This window comes from Microcaecilia unicolor, chromosome 7 (genome assembly GCF_901765095.1).
Source record: "Microcaecilia unicolor chromosome 7, aMicUni1.1, whole genome shotgun sequence".
Lineage (NCBI taxonomy): Eukaryota > Metazoa > Chordata > Amphibia > Gymnophiona > Siphonopidae > Microcaecilia > Microcaecilia unicolor.
Genome location: NC_044037.1, coordinates 142,260,881 through 142,278,943, shown reverse-complemented (window position 1 = coordinate 142,278,943; position 18,063 = coordinate 142,260,881). Strand labels below are relative to the sequence as shown.

The 18,063-nt window shown below is 47.9% G+C and overlaps 1 protein-coding gene across 1 annotated transcript in view; it reads right to left on the bottom strand.

The window, feature by feature from the left end:
• Positions 1–17,251, bottom strand: part of LOC115474937 (pericentrin-like) — an 899,709-nt gene extending 882,458 nt beyond the window's left edge. Inside the window, exon 1 of the mRNA XM_030210648.1 lies at positions 17,177–17,251. The gene's annotated coding sequence lies outside the window, so the exon portion shown is untranslated. The remainder of the gene's footprint in view (positions 1–17,176) is intronic.
• Positions 17,252–18,063: the final 812 nt, after the last annotated feature.

The following is an 18,063-nucleotide window of genomic DNA, read 5'->3' as shown; positions in this document are numbered from 1 at the left end:
AAGATCTTGTTCCTGGAGGGACCACAGTCCCTGGGTGTGGAGCCCATCGACATGAGCTCCCCACCCCAGGTGAGATGCATCCGTCGTCAGCACATTCGTGGGCTGCGGAATTTGGAACGGACGTCCCAGGGTCAAATTGGTCCGAATCATCCACCAGTGCAGCGAATTGTGGCAACTGGCAGACAGGCGGATGACATCTTCTAGATTCCCGGTAGCTTGGCACCACTGGGAAGCTAGGGTCCATTGAGCAGATCTCATGTGAAGGCGAGCCATGGGAGTCACATGAACCGTGGAGGCCTTATGACCCAGGAGTCTCAACATCTGCCGAGCTGTGACCTGCTGAGACGCTCTGGTCTGGGAAGCGAGGGACAGAAGATTCTGCGCCCTGCTTCGGGAAGAAAGGCCTGAGCCGTCTGAGAATTCAGCAGAGCTCCTATGAATTCCAGAGATTGGACTGGCTGGAGATGGGACTTCGGGTAATTTATCACAAACCCCAGCAGCTCCAGAAGGTGAATAGTGCACTGCATGGACCGAAGAGCGCCTGCCTCTGAGGTGCTCTTGACCAGTCAATCGTCGAGATACAGGAACACGTGCACCCCCAGCTTGCGTAGATACGCCGCAACCACCACGAGACACTTCGTGAACACCCGTGGTGCAGAGGCGAGCCCAAAGGGCAGTACACAATACTGAAAGTGCCGTGTCCCCAGACGGAATCGGAGATACTGTCTGTGAGCTGGCAGTATCGGGATGTGAGTATAAGCGTCCTTTAAATCCAGGGAACATAGCCAATCGTCTTTCTGAATCATGGGTAGAAGGGTGCCCAAGGAAAGTATCCTGAACTTTTCTTTGACCAGATATTTGTTCAGGCCTCTCAGGTCTAGGATGGGGCGCATCCCCTCCTGTTTTCTTTTCCACAAGGAAGTACCTGGAATAGAATCCCTGCCCTTCCTGCCCGGGTGGCACGGGCTTGACTGCATTGGCGCTGAAAAGGGCGGAGAGTTCCTCTGCAAGTACCTGCTTGTGATGGGAGCTGAAGGATTGGGCTCCCGGTGGGCAATTTGGTGGGGTGGAGACCAAATTCAGGGTGTATCCGCACCGCACTATTTGGAGAACCCACTGATCGGAGGTTATAAGAGGCCACCTTTGGTGAAAAGCTTTCAACCTCCCCCCGACCGGCAGGTCGTCCGGCACGGACACTTTGATGGCGGCTATGTTCCCATGGATCCAGTCAAAAGCCCGTCCCCTGCTTTTGCTGTGGAGGCGCAGGGGGCTGCTTAGGCGCACGCTGTTGACGGGAACGAGCACACTGGGACTGTCCCTGTGCCTGAGGAGGCCTTCAGGCCGGCTGGGTGTACCTACGCTTGCTGTAGGCGTAAGGTGCAGCCTGCCGGGCCCGGGAAAAACGTTCACCTGCAGAGGTGGATGCTGAAGGCATCCGATGGGAGAGTTTGTCGAGAGCGGTTTCCCGCTGGTGTAGTTGGTCCACCAACTGCTCGACCTTCTCGCCGAAAATGTTATCCCCCCGGCAAGGGACATCCGCCAGCCGCTGCTGGGTGCGGTTGTCCAGGTCAGAGGCATGCAGCCAGGAGATTCTGCGCATCACTATACCATGGGCCGCAGCTCGAGATGCCACATCACAGGTGTCATAGATACCCCTGGACAGGAACTTTCTGCACGCCTTCAGCTGCCTGAACACCTTCTGAAAAGGCCTGGACTGCTCCGGGGGAGCTTGTCGACCAGGTCCGCCAGTTGCCTCACATTGTTCTGCATGTGAATGCTCGTGTAGAGCTGGTATGACTGGATGCGGGTCACGAGCATGGACGATTGGTAGGCCTTCCTCCCAAACGAGTCTAGAGTGTGAGACTCCCGTCCCGGGGGCGCCGAGGCGGTATCCCTCGAACTCCGTGCTCTCTTGAGAGCAGAGTCCACGACCGCCGAGTCATGAGGCAATTGAGGCCGCATCAACTCTGGGTCAGAGTGGATCCTGTATTGGGACTCCGCTTTCTTGGGGATGGTGGGATTAGATAATGGCTTCAGCCAGTTCCGAAGCAGTGTCTCTTTGAGGACATTGTGCAACGGCACCGTGGAAGACTCGCTAGGTGGTGATGGATAGTCGAGGACTTCGAGCATCTCAGCCCTCGGCTCATCCACAGTGGCCACGGGAAAGGGAATGCAAATAGACATATCCCTGACAAAGGAGGCAAAGGAGAGACTCTCAGGGGGCGAGAGCTTCCTCTCCAGTGAAGGAGTGGGGTCGGAGGGAAGGCCCACAGCTCTGAGGAGAAATATCTGGGGTCCTCCTCCTCCCCGCACGAGGCCTCCTCTTCCTCGGTGTCGGACATGAGCTCTTGCAGCTCAGACCTCAACCGGGCCCGTCTTGACTGCGAGGAACCACGTCCTCGATGATGGTGTCGAGTGGTGGACTCCCGCGCCGGCGGGGACGAAGCTCCCTCCATCGATGTCGACTCCACCTGCGTGGCGGTCGACACCTGTGCCGCAAGCGGCGTTGGCGGCCTCGGCATCGGGCTAGAGCACACCGGCGCCTCCATCAACGGCGCCGGGGGCGCAAGCACCCCCGGTGCCGGCAGAGCCTGACGCATCAGCCCTTCCAGAATCCCCGGAAGGATGGCTCGGAGGCACTCGTCAAGGCACGCTGTCGGGAAAGGCAGGGGGGCCGGTGTGGGTGTCGGAAGCTGCTCGGCTCCAGGAGATGGTACCGAAGTACCCGCGGACTGACGCAGCGACACCTCTTCAACCGAGGGGGAATGCTCCTCTTGGCACTGCCGCTTCCTGGGCGTCGAGTCATCCCTCGAGGTAGCGGAGCTGGCAGTCCCGTGCGCCGTGGGCGACCGATGACGGTGTTTCTTCGCTTTCTTTCGATGCCCGGCGCTCGGCGGCAGAGACGAAGAGGAGGTAGAACCCCCCGGCCTCGAGGAATCGGCTCCGACAGGGTTCGGTCCCGATGGCCCTGGGTAGAGGGAGTGGCCGGGGCCACTGCCCGCGCGGCCGCTCACCCCCGGTGGGCCAACGGTACCTGTACTCCTGGGGTCGGTGCCAGAGTCGGCGCCGATTTCGTCGACATCGGTACCGGTACCGAAGATCCAGCCGTCGACACCGATGCCGTCGAAGTCGACGTCGAAGGGCGGCGCAAGTACCGAAAAGACGGTCCCGAAGAACTTGCCTCGCCACCTGTGTCCGCTTCCTTTTGCCGAGACACAAGGTGCACGTCTTGGTATTATGCTCCGGGCCGAGGCACTGGAGGCACCAAGCGTGGGTATCGGTTTGCGAGATCTGCCGGCCACATCGACCACACTTTTTTATCCGCTCGGGACCTTCGAGGACATCAACGGAAAAATCGCGTCGGCGAAGTCAAAGTTGTCGATGGTGGCGGTAAAAAGCACACCCGAAAAGAAAACGACCGCGCAGCCACAAGGCCGCAACGAAGCGCCCTCTTGGCTAAGAACGACGAGGAAACTTCTTTTTTTTTTTTTTAAAGCGATAGAAAAAAATACGCGAACGCGTACGCGAATAGAAAAAAGCCGCGGCTAGGCCACACTCTGGTTTCCGGGGCTGACAGAGAGACGATAACACGTCTCTCTCCAGCGCGGAATAGAAAAAAACTGAGCGGGAACAGTCGCGCACGGGCGGGAAGACGGCAACGCATGCGCGGTGGGCGTGCCCTGCATGTGGGACCGCCTGTGAAGTTTTCTTCCGGTTGGTGGGGGCTGCCGTGGCCGACAACCCAGTCGTGAGAACAAGCAGCCTGCTTGTCCTCGGAGAAACCGTGTTAAGCGGGGCTCAGAGGGTAAATACGTATTAGTCGAAATGGAGTTGGGGCAGTCCAAGTATATTTTATGTAATGTATATGCACCCAATGTATTTGACCGTAAATTCCACCGAACCCTCATTGAGCTGCTGGGTCCCCATCAGGGGGGAAATGTGATTCTGGGAGGAGATTTTACTACTACTACTACTACTATTTAACATTTCTAGAGCGCTACAAAGTGTACGCAGCGCTGTACAAACACAAAAGAAAGACAGTCCCTGCTCAAAGAGCTTACAATCTAATAGACAAAAAGTAAAGCATTTAAATTTAAAATATTTAAGCAGTCAAGCACAAGAGAACAGTCACAGAAGGACAGAAGATGTTGAAGGGTGGTCAGTGTGATTAGGTGTAACTCTGGTTGGAGTAGTGGGAGAAGGTGATAGAAGAATAGAAATGGGTGAGGTAAAGTAATGAGTGGGTTGATAGGGAGGTTATATAAGACATGTCACTCTAGGGGTGGGTGGGTAGAGGGGTAGGGTGGGTAGGATTAAGTCTAAAGCAGGAGAAGGTATTCTCTGCAGCCTATCTGTGAGATGGAAAATGCTCTCTGAAGCTGCTGCTATAAGTTGTTAGTTTTCTCTCCCTGAAAGAGATCCAAGCCACACCCACGAAGTTCAAACTGTCAGTGGGGAGGGTGAGGGGAGGAAATGGCAGTGCTTGATGAAAAAGAGAGCTCAGTTTGATAGGAGATATACTATAGGATGTCATTCTGAGGCCAGGCTAAGTCTAAAGCAGGAGAAGGTATTTTCTGCAGCCTATCTGTGAGATGGAAAATGCTCTCTGAAGCTGCTGCTATAAGTTGTTAGTTTTCTCTCCCTGAAAGAGATCCAAGCCACACCCACGAAGTTCAAACTGTCAGTGGGGACGGTGAGGGGAGGAAATGGCAGTGCTTGATGAAAAAGAGAGCTCAGTTTGATAGGAGATATACTATAGGATGTCATTCTGAGGCCAGGCTAAGTCTAAAGCAGGAGAAGGTATTCTCTGCAGCCTATCTGTGAGATGGAAAATGCTCTCTGAAGCTGCTGCTATAAGTTGTTAGTTTTCTCCCCCTGAAAGAGATCCAAGCCACACCCACGAAGTTCAAACTGTCAGTGGGGAGGGTGAGGGGAGGAAATGGCAGTGCTTGATGAAAAAGAGAGCTCAGTTTGATTTTAATCTGGTGTACGATGCTCAGATGGATAAAACGAGTCCTTCGACGGCAGTTCAGAGTCCAGGGGCGAGGGGCCTGCCCTTTCTCTGCTCCACACTGGATTTGATTGATGTATGGAGAGTATTACACCCGAATGTAAGGGACTACACACATACTTCTAGAGCACATCTTACACAATCGCGTATCGATTATTTCCTCATTTCAAGAGCTCTCTTTTCAAAAGTATTAGTAGCAGAGATAGGGCCGTGCGAAGTGTCGGATCATTCGATCATTTGGTTCCAGTTGCAGGGAATAGGGACTGGGGGAGGAGGGGGGGGGGTTGGAGATTCCCCTTTGAGTTATTTTGGGACTCACAATTTAAAGCACACATAAGTGAAAAAGAGGGAGTATGCGACCCACAACCAACAACATCAGAACCAACCCAGTTTATATTGGGAAAAGTCTAAAGCGGTGATACGGGGAGAGATAATTGCCTATAAGGCTAGAGTTAAGAGGATGAGGGTCAAAGAGATCATTAGACTGGAGAAGGAGGTCCATTCGCAGAGGGTTAGGTGTGGGATCCACATGACACCTGAGGAGAAAGGCGCTCTCTTAGCCACTCAGAAAGCACTGAATGAATTACTCCATCAGAGGGCGGTTAAGTCTCATAAGTATTAATATCAATATTTCATTCATGGCAACAAAGCTGGGGCACTGTTGGGGAGATTGGTGCGGGGGAAAAGAGGTACTCAGAGAATTTTAGAGGTAAAAATTGAGGGTGGCCATCTCCTCAGGGAGTCTAAAGACATCGCAGATCGTTTTAAAAGGTATTATGAGAGATTGTATAGGGAGCCATTAGATATAATGCAAGATAGTACGTTATACTTAATCAATCAGGCCTTGCCTCAGGTGTCAGAATCCCAGAAGATGTATCTAAATGGTCCCATTACAGAAGGTGAGCTGATGCGGGCGCTTCAGCAGAGTAATATACAAAAGGCACCAGGGCCAGATGGATACACCATAGCATATTACAATATAGTTCAAGATCAGGTGACAATTCCTCTGTTAAATCTTTATAATGACGTGGCAACTTCTGGGGTATTGTCAGATACATAGAACGTGACAAAAGTAATAGTGTTATTGAAGCCTGGAAAAGATGGGAATGATGTAGGGTCGTATAGGCCCATATCCCTATTAAATTGTGATGTCAAGATCTATGCTAAGATCCTGGCCAACCGACTGCCTCGAGTGCTGCCAGACCTGATTGCGTCCCCACAAGTGGGATTTGTGAAAGGCAGGTCGGTAGGGAGTAATGTTCGGGCACTCTTGGCATCCCTGGAGATTGTGGAGATGTGGAAAACGCCTTCCCTGTTGGTCAGTTTCGATGCAGAGAAGGCCTTTGATCGGGTGATTTGGAATTTCATGTTCGCGGTTATGGAAAAAGTCAGCGTGGACGGTAAATTCCTTGCGGCAGTGGTTGCACTCTACTCTAACCCACAGGCATTCATGTGGGTCAATGGGGAGCAGTCGGCACTGTTTCCGATCAGAAGAGGCACCCGCCAGGGGTGTCCACTGTCCCCATTGTTGTTTGTGCTTGCTCTGGACCCATTGATTAGGGAAATCGAGAACCATCCAGAAGTGGAGGGGGTGAAGTGGGGAACCTCCTCGTTTAATGTTTCCGCGTTTGCGGACGATATCTTAGTACATCTCACCCACCCCGGTAGGTCGTTGAGAGCTTTGTTGGAATTGTTCCAGGAATATGGCGACCTTGCAGGGCTCAAAATTAATTATTCTAAATCTTTGGCGTTGACAGCCCACACAAGTGTGAAGACGGAATGGGAAGCTAGATTCCCGCTCAAGTGGGCTTCGGACTTTCTTCCATATTTAGGGGTGAGGATCTCTATGAGAACGTCCATGTTATACCAGCTCAATTTTAATCACCTGTTAGACAAGTTAAAGGGTCGGCTGAGTACGTGGGGGACGTTACCGCTTACGTTGCACGGGCGGATACATCTGTTTCGAATGGTCGAATTTCCGAGGTGGCTATATACATTCCAGGTGCTGCCCCTGTGGCTTCGGCGTAAAGACCTAAGTCAGTTATATCGATATCTGAGGAGGTTTGTGTGGAGAGATGCTAAACCGAAACTTCCATTGAACTTACTCATGGGCCCATGGAGAGAGGGAGGCATGGGACTTCCCAATATCCGCAGATATAACCAAGCTTGTCTGCTGCGCCACTTGGGGGACTGGCTGAGGAGGAGGCAGGACTATACGCCACGGGGTATGGAATATGAGTTTTTTAAACCGTTCCATCCACACTACTTATTGCATTGAGAGCAGTACCGACACACATTCGTAACAGTATACTGTTGGGTCCCTTGCGGGAGGTCTGGAGGGATTTGAATAAGATATGGGGCTTGTAGGCAGATGTTTCAGATCTGCTGCCACTGCAGGACAACCCACAATTTACCCCAGGGTCTGAAAACAAAATATTTCGCAGATGGGCGGAACTGGGAATCACGAGACTTGAGCATGTCCTGGATACAAGGGGAAAGATCCTGTCTCTAGGAGCCTTAGGAGTTGGTATTAGTATGAACCACCTATTTGCATACCATCAACTGGCTCACTATGTCCGCTCTCCGGACCAAAGTAAGCTGGAGAGTGGACATGGGCGTAGAATCAGGGCCTTTTTTGGGATGATCCCCGGAGACAGGTTGTCAGTATCAAGCCTACAGAAAGCCATAGGGGAGCTGGAGGGAAAGAGAGACACGGACTCTATTCGTCAAAGGTGGGCAGTGGATTTGGGACAACCAAATTTGCAGTTAGATTTTCATAAACTGATACCACGTATTCCTCAGATATCAGTAAATGCAGGCCTCCGGGAGTGTCAATATCGTATAACGTACAGGGCATATATGGCCAAAAGCCAATTGTTCAAATTTGGGGGGGGTTGTGGATCCGCTTTGTGTGAAATGTGGGCAGAGAGAGGGTACGTTGTTGCACTCCCTTTGGACTTGCCATAAGATTCAGGCCTTTTGGAGGCAGATATTCCAATATTTAGAGTCCCTGGTGAATGTTCGGATTCCACTTTCGCCACAGGGGGTATTATTGGACAAATATGAAGTATTTCGACTTCATGGTAAGGGGACCCAGCAGCTTATCCGTAAGGCAAGTATGGTGGGGAAGAAGCTCATAATGGGTGCGTGGACGAGTGAGTCCCCGCCAGATTTCTGGCATTGGAGGAACAAATTACATGAACTTCTTTTACTGGAACGCAGGGGCGTTGGGTCTTCCCCTAAGAGGCGGAAAGCATTTTTGGCGGTGTGGGAACCCTATATACAATCCTTGTCACATAAAGCTTGTAGTTTAATATTTAACAAGCTCTGAAAGGGAAGACGTGTGTTTTCTTTTTTCTTTTTCTATTTTAATTTAATGTTTTGGCCTTTGGGTGGTCAGGTGAATTGCCAGGGAGGGTTAGGATACAGGGAGTGGGAATATTCATTGATAGTTAGAGATTGGGTAGGGACTTGGGGGATGGGTTAATAGTAGGTTACTTAATTAAGGTGGGGTGTAATCAGAGTTAAGGCACTCCGCTAGAGCAGTACTTTATAAATACTGCAGTGACAGTTGATGGTTACACTATTTATGTTTTTTTGAAGCAGCGTTGCGATATAGTTATTATTCTTGATAGTCATAAATGGATTTTATTACAATGTGTTGAGCAGTGCAAGAGGGTCATCTTGGAAGTGGGGGGAGGGAGAAAAATGGGAGAAAAGCTTGATGGTAGACTGTATTATTCTGTTAGAGTTGAACACAAATTTGAGCTGTGTATTTTATTTCCATCTGTTAATTGGAAATGTTCTTTTTGAATTATCTACTATAATAAAACTCACCCTCAACGTTCTGAGGACACTGACGTCAGTGAAGCCAAGCCCTGACTTCCTTCAAAAAGGTTCGAAGGTTCGTGGTGGTGAAGCCACCAAAATCGCTCCGGGCCCCGCCCTCGAGGGCGGAGCAATGGCAGAACGACGAAGGGGTTGGCAGGGAGGCGGGGGTGGGTGGGAAATCACTCCTGGCCCCGCCCTCGAGGGCGGAGCAATGGCAGAACAACGAAGGGGTTGGCAGGGAGGGAGGCAGGGAGGTGGGAAATCACTCCGGGCCCCGCCCTCGAGGGCAGAGCAATGGCAGAACAAAGAAGGGGTTAGCAGGGTGGGAGGCAGGGAGGCAGAGGTGGGTGGGAAATCGCTCCGGGCCCCGCCCTCACATCTAACGTCATAACGTTGGGGGCGGACCAATGCCAGAACAACGAAGGGGTTGGCCAGGGAGGGAGGAGGGTGTTGGAGACGAAAACCTTGCTAGCCTGTTTCATTTCCTCTGAAACGGGCTTCTTTTACTAGTCATCAATAAAAATGTTGAAACATATGTATATAAACATTTAACAAATGTGTATTAAGATTGTGTTTAAAGTTCCATAAGGGAAAATTAGGTTCTTACCTTGGTAATTTTCTTTCCTTTAGTCATAGCAGATGAAGCCATTACGAATGGGTTGTGTCCATCAACCAGCAGGGGGAGATAGAGAGCACTCAAAAACCATAGTAGCTCTTGGCCAGCTAGCTCCACTGCCTCTTCAGTATTTGAAGCTTCCAAAGCAGTATACAGACCGCAATGGGAATAACATGAACTTTCCTCACAGCGAACGATGGCCCCATAACAGGAGCATTAACTCAAAAGGAGGGAATGAACTCGTCCTCCTGTAACTCAAAGGAGGGAATGAACTCATCCTCCTGCACTTGAACAGTAATTCTGAAGACTGTTTTCCAACTTTCTCCCAAGGAAGGACTAAATCTTCAGGAAAGAAACTGAACATCAAATAGCGTCACATCAGCACACAGTCAATCAGACAGGGAGGGCTCATGGCTTCATCTGCTATGACTAAAGGAAAGAAAATTACCAAGGTAAGAACCTAATTTTCCCTTCCTTGTCATCAAGCAGATGAAGCCATTACGAATGGGATGTAACAAAGCAATCCCTAGATAGGGTGGGAACAAGCCACACCACGCGCTAACACTTGAGCTCCAAAGCGCACATCCCTCTCAGCAGCCACATCCAACCTGTAATGTCGGGCAAATGAGAGCTTAGAAGCCCATGTTGCTGCACTGCATATCTCATGAAGAGAGAGTGCTCCAGTTTCAGCCCAAGAGGAATCAATAGAAATCAAACAAAATAAAACATGGAAAAGAAAATAAGATGATACCTTTTTTATTGGACATAACTTAATACATTTCTTGATTAGCTTTTGAAGGTTGCCCTTCTTCGTCAGATCTGATCATATGCAACATGATACGGTTTCCGTGCACATGTTCATTCGGAAGTTGATTGAGTTTTTGACGAATAAAACAAAGATTACAAGAATATACTACTTTAGTGACGGTTCAGCAGCACAATACAAAAATTACAAAAATTTTGTCAATCTGTGCAATCACAAGAATGATTTTGAAATTGAGGCCGAATGGAACTTTTTTGGCATGAGTCATGGCAAGTCACCATGTGATGGAGTTGGTGGCATGACTAAACGTTTGGCTGCTCGAACCAGCCTCCAGCGACCATTAACTGACCAAATACTGACGCCAATAGATCTGTTTAACTTTTGTGACAAAAACATTCATGGAATTAAATATATGTATGTTCCGACTGAAGAAATCCAAGAAAACAGTATGCTACAAGAAGAAAAACGGAAAGCTAGCTGCACAATAGCTGGCACAAGATATCATCACCAGTTTGTGCCAGTTGATTCGAATTCGATTTCTGTCAGCAAAGTTTCAAATTACATGATTAACTTTGTGGCCAAAATTTCCAACATCGTCGATCCTAATTTAAAATTGGCCAAACTATTGCCTGGTTGTTATGTTGCCTGCATTTATGACAATAAGTGGTGGGTAGGCAACGTTGTAGAAATTTCCATCGAACAAAATGATGCATTGGTAACATTTATGCATCCACCAGGCCCGGCTCATTCATTTTATTGGCCTGAAAGAAAAGATGTTTGTTGGGTTCCAGGACAACATCTTATTGTGTGCTTCCAGCACCATCAGTTACGTCGTCAGGCTGCCAGTATCAATTCCCAGAAGTGACACTAAAGAAAGTGGCTTGTAAATTCAATAATAAATAAGCAATCATTGGAATTTGGCAGTTCATACAAACATTACGGACTTCGGCTTGGGAACCATTTAAGATACCCACTTTAGGCTTAGGAACCTAGGATAAGCTGCCCAATCGTCGGCTTGGGAACCAGACAGATACCCACACAAGGCTTTGGAACCTTGATGAAGAAACCAAACTAGAGGCTTGGGATCCTCATCCAAGAAACCCACCCGTGGCTGGTATTGCACAGCTATCGGGCGTGACCCCTATGGCGATGGGGTTACTGGTTCAAGTTCCTGAACTGGTAGTGACAATATCACCATGGACCAACGCAATTTAGGCACTAATGTCTGTATAAAACAAAAATAATAGAATGCATGTGATGTTGCGATAGCAGAGTGCTATAGCAACGTCCTCAACTTTGTCCCTATTTCTAGGGCCTTATATGCCAGCGATGAAAAACCAACCCTACTTTTTTAAGGAGTTTGAAATATGCTCTTTCTAATGAAAATGATTAAAAAGAGTTTCCAGAAGGTCTTTTTTTGTAAAAGTGGGCTAAAAATACCTTATTTTTGGCGTTTTGGCAAAAATCATCAACTTTACACATTTGTGAACTAATGGAAACTATTAGGAGAAGGTAAAATTATGTATCATACCTGATAATTTTCTTTCCCTTAATCATAGCCGATCAATCCATAGACTGGTGGGTTGTGTCCATCTACCAGCAGGTGTATATTCTCTATCTCCACCTGCTGGTAGATGGACACAACCCACCAGTCTATGGATTGATCGGCTTGATGATAGGGAATGAAATTTTATATTCAAAAACCTTGTGTTGGTAAGTTGTTGTGTGCAAAGTTTCACGTTTATCACACCTTTAATTCCTGAGATATAAAAAGCCAAACTTTACAATTTTTTCGTGCCACAAATTTTTCGGACCAAGTTTGCTCCAAGTTTTCTTCATGGAAATCGCTCATGAAGATTTTTTTTATTATTTTGTTTAATAGAGCACAAAATGTTGTACAAGATGGCCAAGTTTTGTTTCTCTCAACAAAATATTGCCGGAGATACAGTGCATCAAAGTTGTCGAAATCTCGGAGTCATACCATAGAAGGCTGCAGTATGGGGTCAAACAGATTACTGTATCTCAGCAAGTATTGCATCGGCGAACGTAAAACTTTACCAATGTTCATTGGGGATATGTATGAATGTTCACAGAAAATTTCATCGAAATCCGTGATGGTCGCGCAGGGACCACAAGACCACTTGACATGGAATGACCCTAGATCTCAGCAAGTATTGCATCGGTGAACATAAAACTTTACCAATGTTCATTGGGGACGTGTATGAATGTTCACAGAAAATTTCACTGAAATCCGTGATGGTCGAGCAGGGCACTTCTCTGAAATCAGACCACTTGACATAGAATGACCCTAGTGGGAAATCTTTCTTTCCCTGACAGCTTCAGAAAACGTGCATTTCCGATGTTTGTATTTTGAATTGCTGTTTTTGTTTTTAGCAATTCACCTCTCCAGCACAGGTCTATTGTCTCTGTGAACTCTACATATGTTGTAGATTCAAATAAGTGACAATCTCATCAGCTATGTAATTCTTCCAAACGAAACATTTTGTACCAGGTTTGAAAAACTACGGCAGCCTCAACTTTTACATATCATCTGAAGCCACATGATTAACAAAATTACTATTAGGAAAACAAATGACGGAGTTTCATGGAAAGATGATGAACCCAGTAAAATGGGTATGCCCCAATACCAACAAAAAAAAAGTTGGGAGCTGCTGTACCCACTCTAGTCACAATGGCTACAGCTTTTTTGTTTTGATCATTTTTCTCAGCCATGGAGTTTAAGGTTTGCGATTTAACTAAGTATGGCACAGGTGCCAGTTATTTGGGTGCAGTAGTGAGCAAATTAACAAAGCCATTCTGCAACCACTGAGTGAATGTAAAAACAGCACAGGCCATACCAACAATCACAGTTAGGGCTGCTGCAAGAGCATTCAATGCTCTAGGTGAACCTTCAATTTTCAGGCCCCTGATCTGCCCTTCCTCAAACCAACATTACATTTTATACACATATAAATACACACACACATATATACACACACATACATTAATGTGTGTGTTTGGAAAAAAGTGAGCCCCCTAAGCATTTTGCAATAACAACCTCGAACCTACACCAAATTAATTACAATTTTACTTGCACAAAGTGACATTTATTTATGTCACTGACACAAAATTACAAGAGATTTTTAAATTTTACAAACTGCTGTCACAAATCTCAGTTTCTGACATGCCTTAATTACTTACTCGCTGATGTCATCTGTGATGTCATTGCGCATTTGATAAACAAAATGTTATCAAAAAGATATTCAGATCTGAAGAAAGATACAGCGCTGAAAGATTTTTAAACATTCAGACTGTTCAGGTTGACATTAACTGTGTTAGAAACTCTTAAGTTCTGGGTAATGTTATTTAAAATTTGACATCTCAGTAACATTAAGATGAATTTCTATTAAACCATACAACATTGTTTGAAATAGATGTCACCTTGTACATGTAAAATTTTAATTAAGTGCAAGCTTGTAATCGTCACTGCAAAATGTTTAGGGGGCTCGCTTTTTCCCCGGGCAAAGTGTGTGTGTATGTGAAAGCACACACACACTCTCTCTCTCTCTCCCTCTCACTGTTAATACACAAATAATAAGGGCAGTTTCTAAAAGCAAAAGAAAATCCCAAAGCACAATAGAACAAAAGAAACAAACGGGAGAGACCAACAGAATTCCAACTCAAAGGAAACAAGTTGACTAACAACAATAAAAGACTGAGGGGCCCTTTTACAAAGCTGCGGTAAGCCCGGCTCAAGTACGCACTATTTCCAGCGCACTGGGAAATTTTCTTTTTGTAGTGTGGCGCTAACCCAGCAGTAATTGGGCGTCACCATGCACTGCCCAGTTACCATGGGAGCCCTTAACACCACTTCAGTGGGTGGCGATAAGTGCTCCCCACCACATGGCCACAAAGTAACAGTTATTTATTTATGCATTCTTGTATCCCACTGTTATCCAAAACAAGTTTCAGCTCAAAGTGGCTTACAATTTACATTCTTATGAAATTACAGTGATTGCCTACAGTTTGCCTTGCGGTGGAAGATATAATTATGATTTACATGCAGAAGCGACTAACAAGGATGATTTCCAGTATTTTTAGATGTGTTTTGATTGATGTTTTGGTGTGATGTGGGGTTGTGTGGACTTGATAGAGATAGGAATTTGGTTTTGTCCCTATTTAGTTTGAGTTTGAATGTTGCTGCCCAGTTTTCCATCAGGTCCAGACCTGTTTTGGCTGCTTTTGAATGATAAGTAAATATGTTTTGATCGTTGCTATTATGTTCAGGATATTGTCGCTTGTTTCATCCCAGTTTCTCATGAAGTGGATGTCATTTGGTGTTAGGTTGTAGTGTTTGTTCTTCGCTGTTTCCCAGAAGGTGTGGTTGTCTACCTTCCCTCTGGTTATGTATGTGTGTGGTGGTTTTGGGGTTATTTCTGTTCTCTTTCCATTTTTGTGTGAAATTGCGCTTGTTATGGTCTTCCCATCTGTGGTTTTCCAGTATGTGCTTGCTATTTACTGCTATTTACTGAGAACCCGTGTGAGAACCTCTTCACGCGACAAAAACGGCACTCTCTAAAGTCTGTAATGACCTGTTCCTTGCCAAATCCAGAGCCCACTACTCCATCCTCATCCTCCTCGATCTATCCGCCGCTTTTGACACTGTCAATCATGACTTACTTCTTGCCACACTGTCCTCATTTGGGTTCCAGGGTTCTGTCCTCTCCTGGTTCTCCTCCTATCTCTCCCACCGCACCTTCAAAGTTCACTCTCATGGATCTTCCTCCACCCCCATCCCCTTATCTGTTGGTGTTCCCCAGGGATCTGTCCTTGGACCCCTTCTCTTCTCAATCTACACCTCTTCCCTGGGCTCCCTGATCTCATCTCATGGTTTCCAGTATCATCTCTATGCTGATGACACCCAGTGTCTCTCCACACCAGACATCACCGCGGAGACCCAGGCAAAGGTATTGGCCTGCTTATCCGACATTGCTGCCTGGATGTCCAACCGCCACCTGAAACTGAACATGTCCAAGACCGAGCTTATCGTCTTTCCACCAAAACCCACTTCTCCTCTTCCTCCACTTTCTATCTCAGTTGATAACACCCTCATCCTCCCCGTCTCATCTGCCCGCAACCTCGGAGTCATCTTTGACTCCTCTCTCTCCTTCTCTGCGCATATCCAGCAGATAGCCAAGACCTGTCGCTTCTTCCTCTTTAACATCAGCAAAATTCACCCTTTCCTCTCTGAACACACCACCCGAACTCTCGTCCACGCTCTCATTACCTCTCGCCTGGACTACTGCAACTTACTCCTCACCGGCCTCCCACTTAGCCATCTATCCCCCCTTCAATCTGTTCAGAACTCTGCTGCACGTCTCATATTCCGCCAGAACCGATATACTCATATCACCCCTCTCCTCAGGTCACTTCACTGGCTTCCGATCAGATACCGCATTCAAGCTTCTCCTTCTTACCTACAAATGCACTCAGTCTGCTGCCCCTCACTATCTTTCTACCCTCATCTCCCCTTACGTTCCCGCCCGTAACCTCCGTTCACAGGATAAATCCCTCCTCTCAGTACCCTTATCCACCACCGCCAACTCCAGGCTCCGCTCATTCTGCCTCACCTCACCCTATGCTTGGAACAACCTTCCTGAGCCCTTACACCAAGCCCCCTCCCTGCCCGTCTTCAAGTCTTTGCTTAAAGCCCACCTCTTCAATGCTGCGTTCGGCACCTAACCCTTACCGTTCAGTGAATCCAGACTGCCCCAATTTGATTGCCCCTATCGGACCGACCGTTCACTTGTCTATTAGATTGTAAGCTCTTTGAGCAGGGACTGTCTCTCTTTGTTAAATTGTACAGCGCTGCGTAACCTTAGTAGCGCTCTAGAAATGTTAAGTAGTAGTAGTAGTATGTCCACAAGGTGGCCCTTTGTGTGGGATGATGTCCCTTGTGCTGCTGTGAAGTTCCATCAGTCTAGGAAGTTCATTAGATCTCTGATGTTGGTGTTGTTCTGTTTATCTAGGTGTAGGTTGAGTGCTCGTCGGGGACATCCTTTATGGACGTTCTTCACTCAGCTGAGAGACCTGGAAGTCTCTCACAGTGCGTTTAGCTCAGCCCCCCCCCCCCCCCTTGCATTGAAATGACAGCTTCCCGCAGCCCCGGCCTCCCCACCATCCTCCGCATCCCGTTGCCCCGCCCCTGAGTTCATCACCGCCTCCGCTCCCCCCCTCCAGACGAGGGCGGGCCAGGGAGGAAAGGAGGAAAGTCCGAAGGGAAGCGATCAGCTGTTGCTTGCTGCAGCACCTTCACACGGAGATGAGAAGCGCTGTGAGGGCCCGGCGGCAGATGGAGGGGGGCGGGTGGAGGGGGGGAGCGGTGGCGGCAACATCAGGGCAGGGCAGGGGCCCTGGGGGTGCGGAGGATGGCGAGGAGGCGGGGCTGCAGGATGCTCTCATTTCAATGCAGGGGGGAGGGGGAAGCGGCAGCTATCTCGGTGGTGGGGGGGGGGGGAGGACGTCCATAGGCACAGCTCGTCTTTTTATAAATATATATATATATATATATATATATATATAGTGAAGGACGTCCATAAAGGATGTCCTTGGCATGCGCAGCGCAGCCAGCATAACACTTGGCTGCTCTGCCCATGCTCGACCGGTTGACTGTTTAGCGATGGAATCGAGAATGCAAGTGAGCTACAACGAGCAGCTCATTTGCATTCCCTTTCCTTCATGCATTCCTGTTGCTTACCGATTCCTTAGCAACGGGCATTAACGATTGTTTTAGTGCATCTTGGCCCAAGTCACACTCATTGGGCTCCACTCACACTCTCACACGCATTCGGGAACCGGTCTCCCCTTTGCCTTCTCTCTCTCTCTCGCTTCCACTCTCCCCAGTCTAGCATGTCCTCAACCTCAACTCTCTCTCTCTCTGCCGCCAAGCTCATACCCGATGCTGCCCACCAACAATCAAGAAGCTTTTCTTCTCCCTCTGAAGCATTCTGAAGCATCCCGCGGCCCGCCTTACCGGAAATGGAAATAGCATCAGTGGAGGGTGGGACCGGAGAGGAGACGGAAAGCTGTAGAGGAGGAACCTGTCGCGGCGCGGGCGATCTCATAGACAAATTGGAAGTAGAGAGCTGCACGGGAATGGGGTTTATGGGGATAAAGGTAGTTCGTGCGGCGTGTACAGGTATCTTGGTGACCGGCTACCTACCCATAGAGGGTGGAGAAAGAACCGGAGACGGCATGACGCCACAGGTCTGAAGCTGGTTTCTCCTAGCAGCCACCATATTCGTACACCCAATACAAAGCAAGGAGGCTATCAGGCGCTGTATCCACATTTTCTATGTTATTTATTATTTATTGCATTTGTATCCCACTTGCCTGCTTGTGCAACCTAGGGATGTGCACAGAGGAACTATCGCAACGGAACAACTTTTCATCGGTTAGAGTAGTAATTATTTCTAAATCGTAATCGTCCTGTCATTTGGAGGGGCTGGTTATAGGAATACCGTAGCAGGCATTGTATTGGTGCTGAGATTTTTTCACCTAGTAAAGGACCACCAAAACGGACATCATGTTATGAGAATCAGGTGCTCAACATTCAGGGTTTTTATTTTTAACTGCAAAGGTTTGTTAATAGGTTGAAACCTGGGAGCATTTAAAATCTTTTTTTTCTTGTGCATAGATCAAAAGAGAAAGATGGTATATGGGAACTTGTACCTTTTGTTTTGTGGAGTGCAATGGTAAAAATGAACTTGATTTTTTTTTTATTACTGCTATTTGAACAAGAGGTATTGAATACTGAGGGAAGAGCAAGGAGGTTAGACTGAG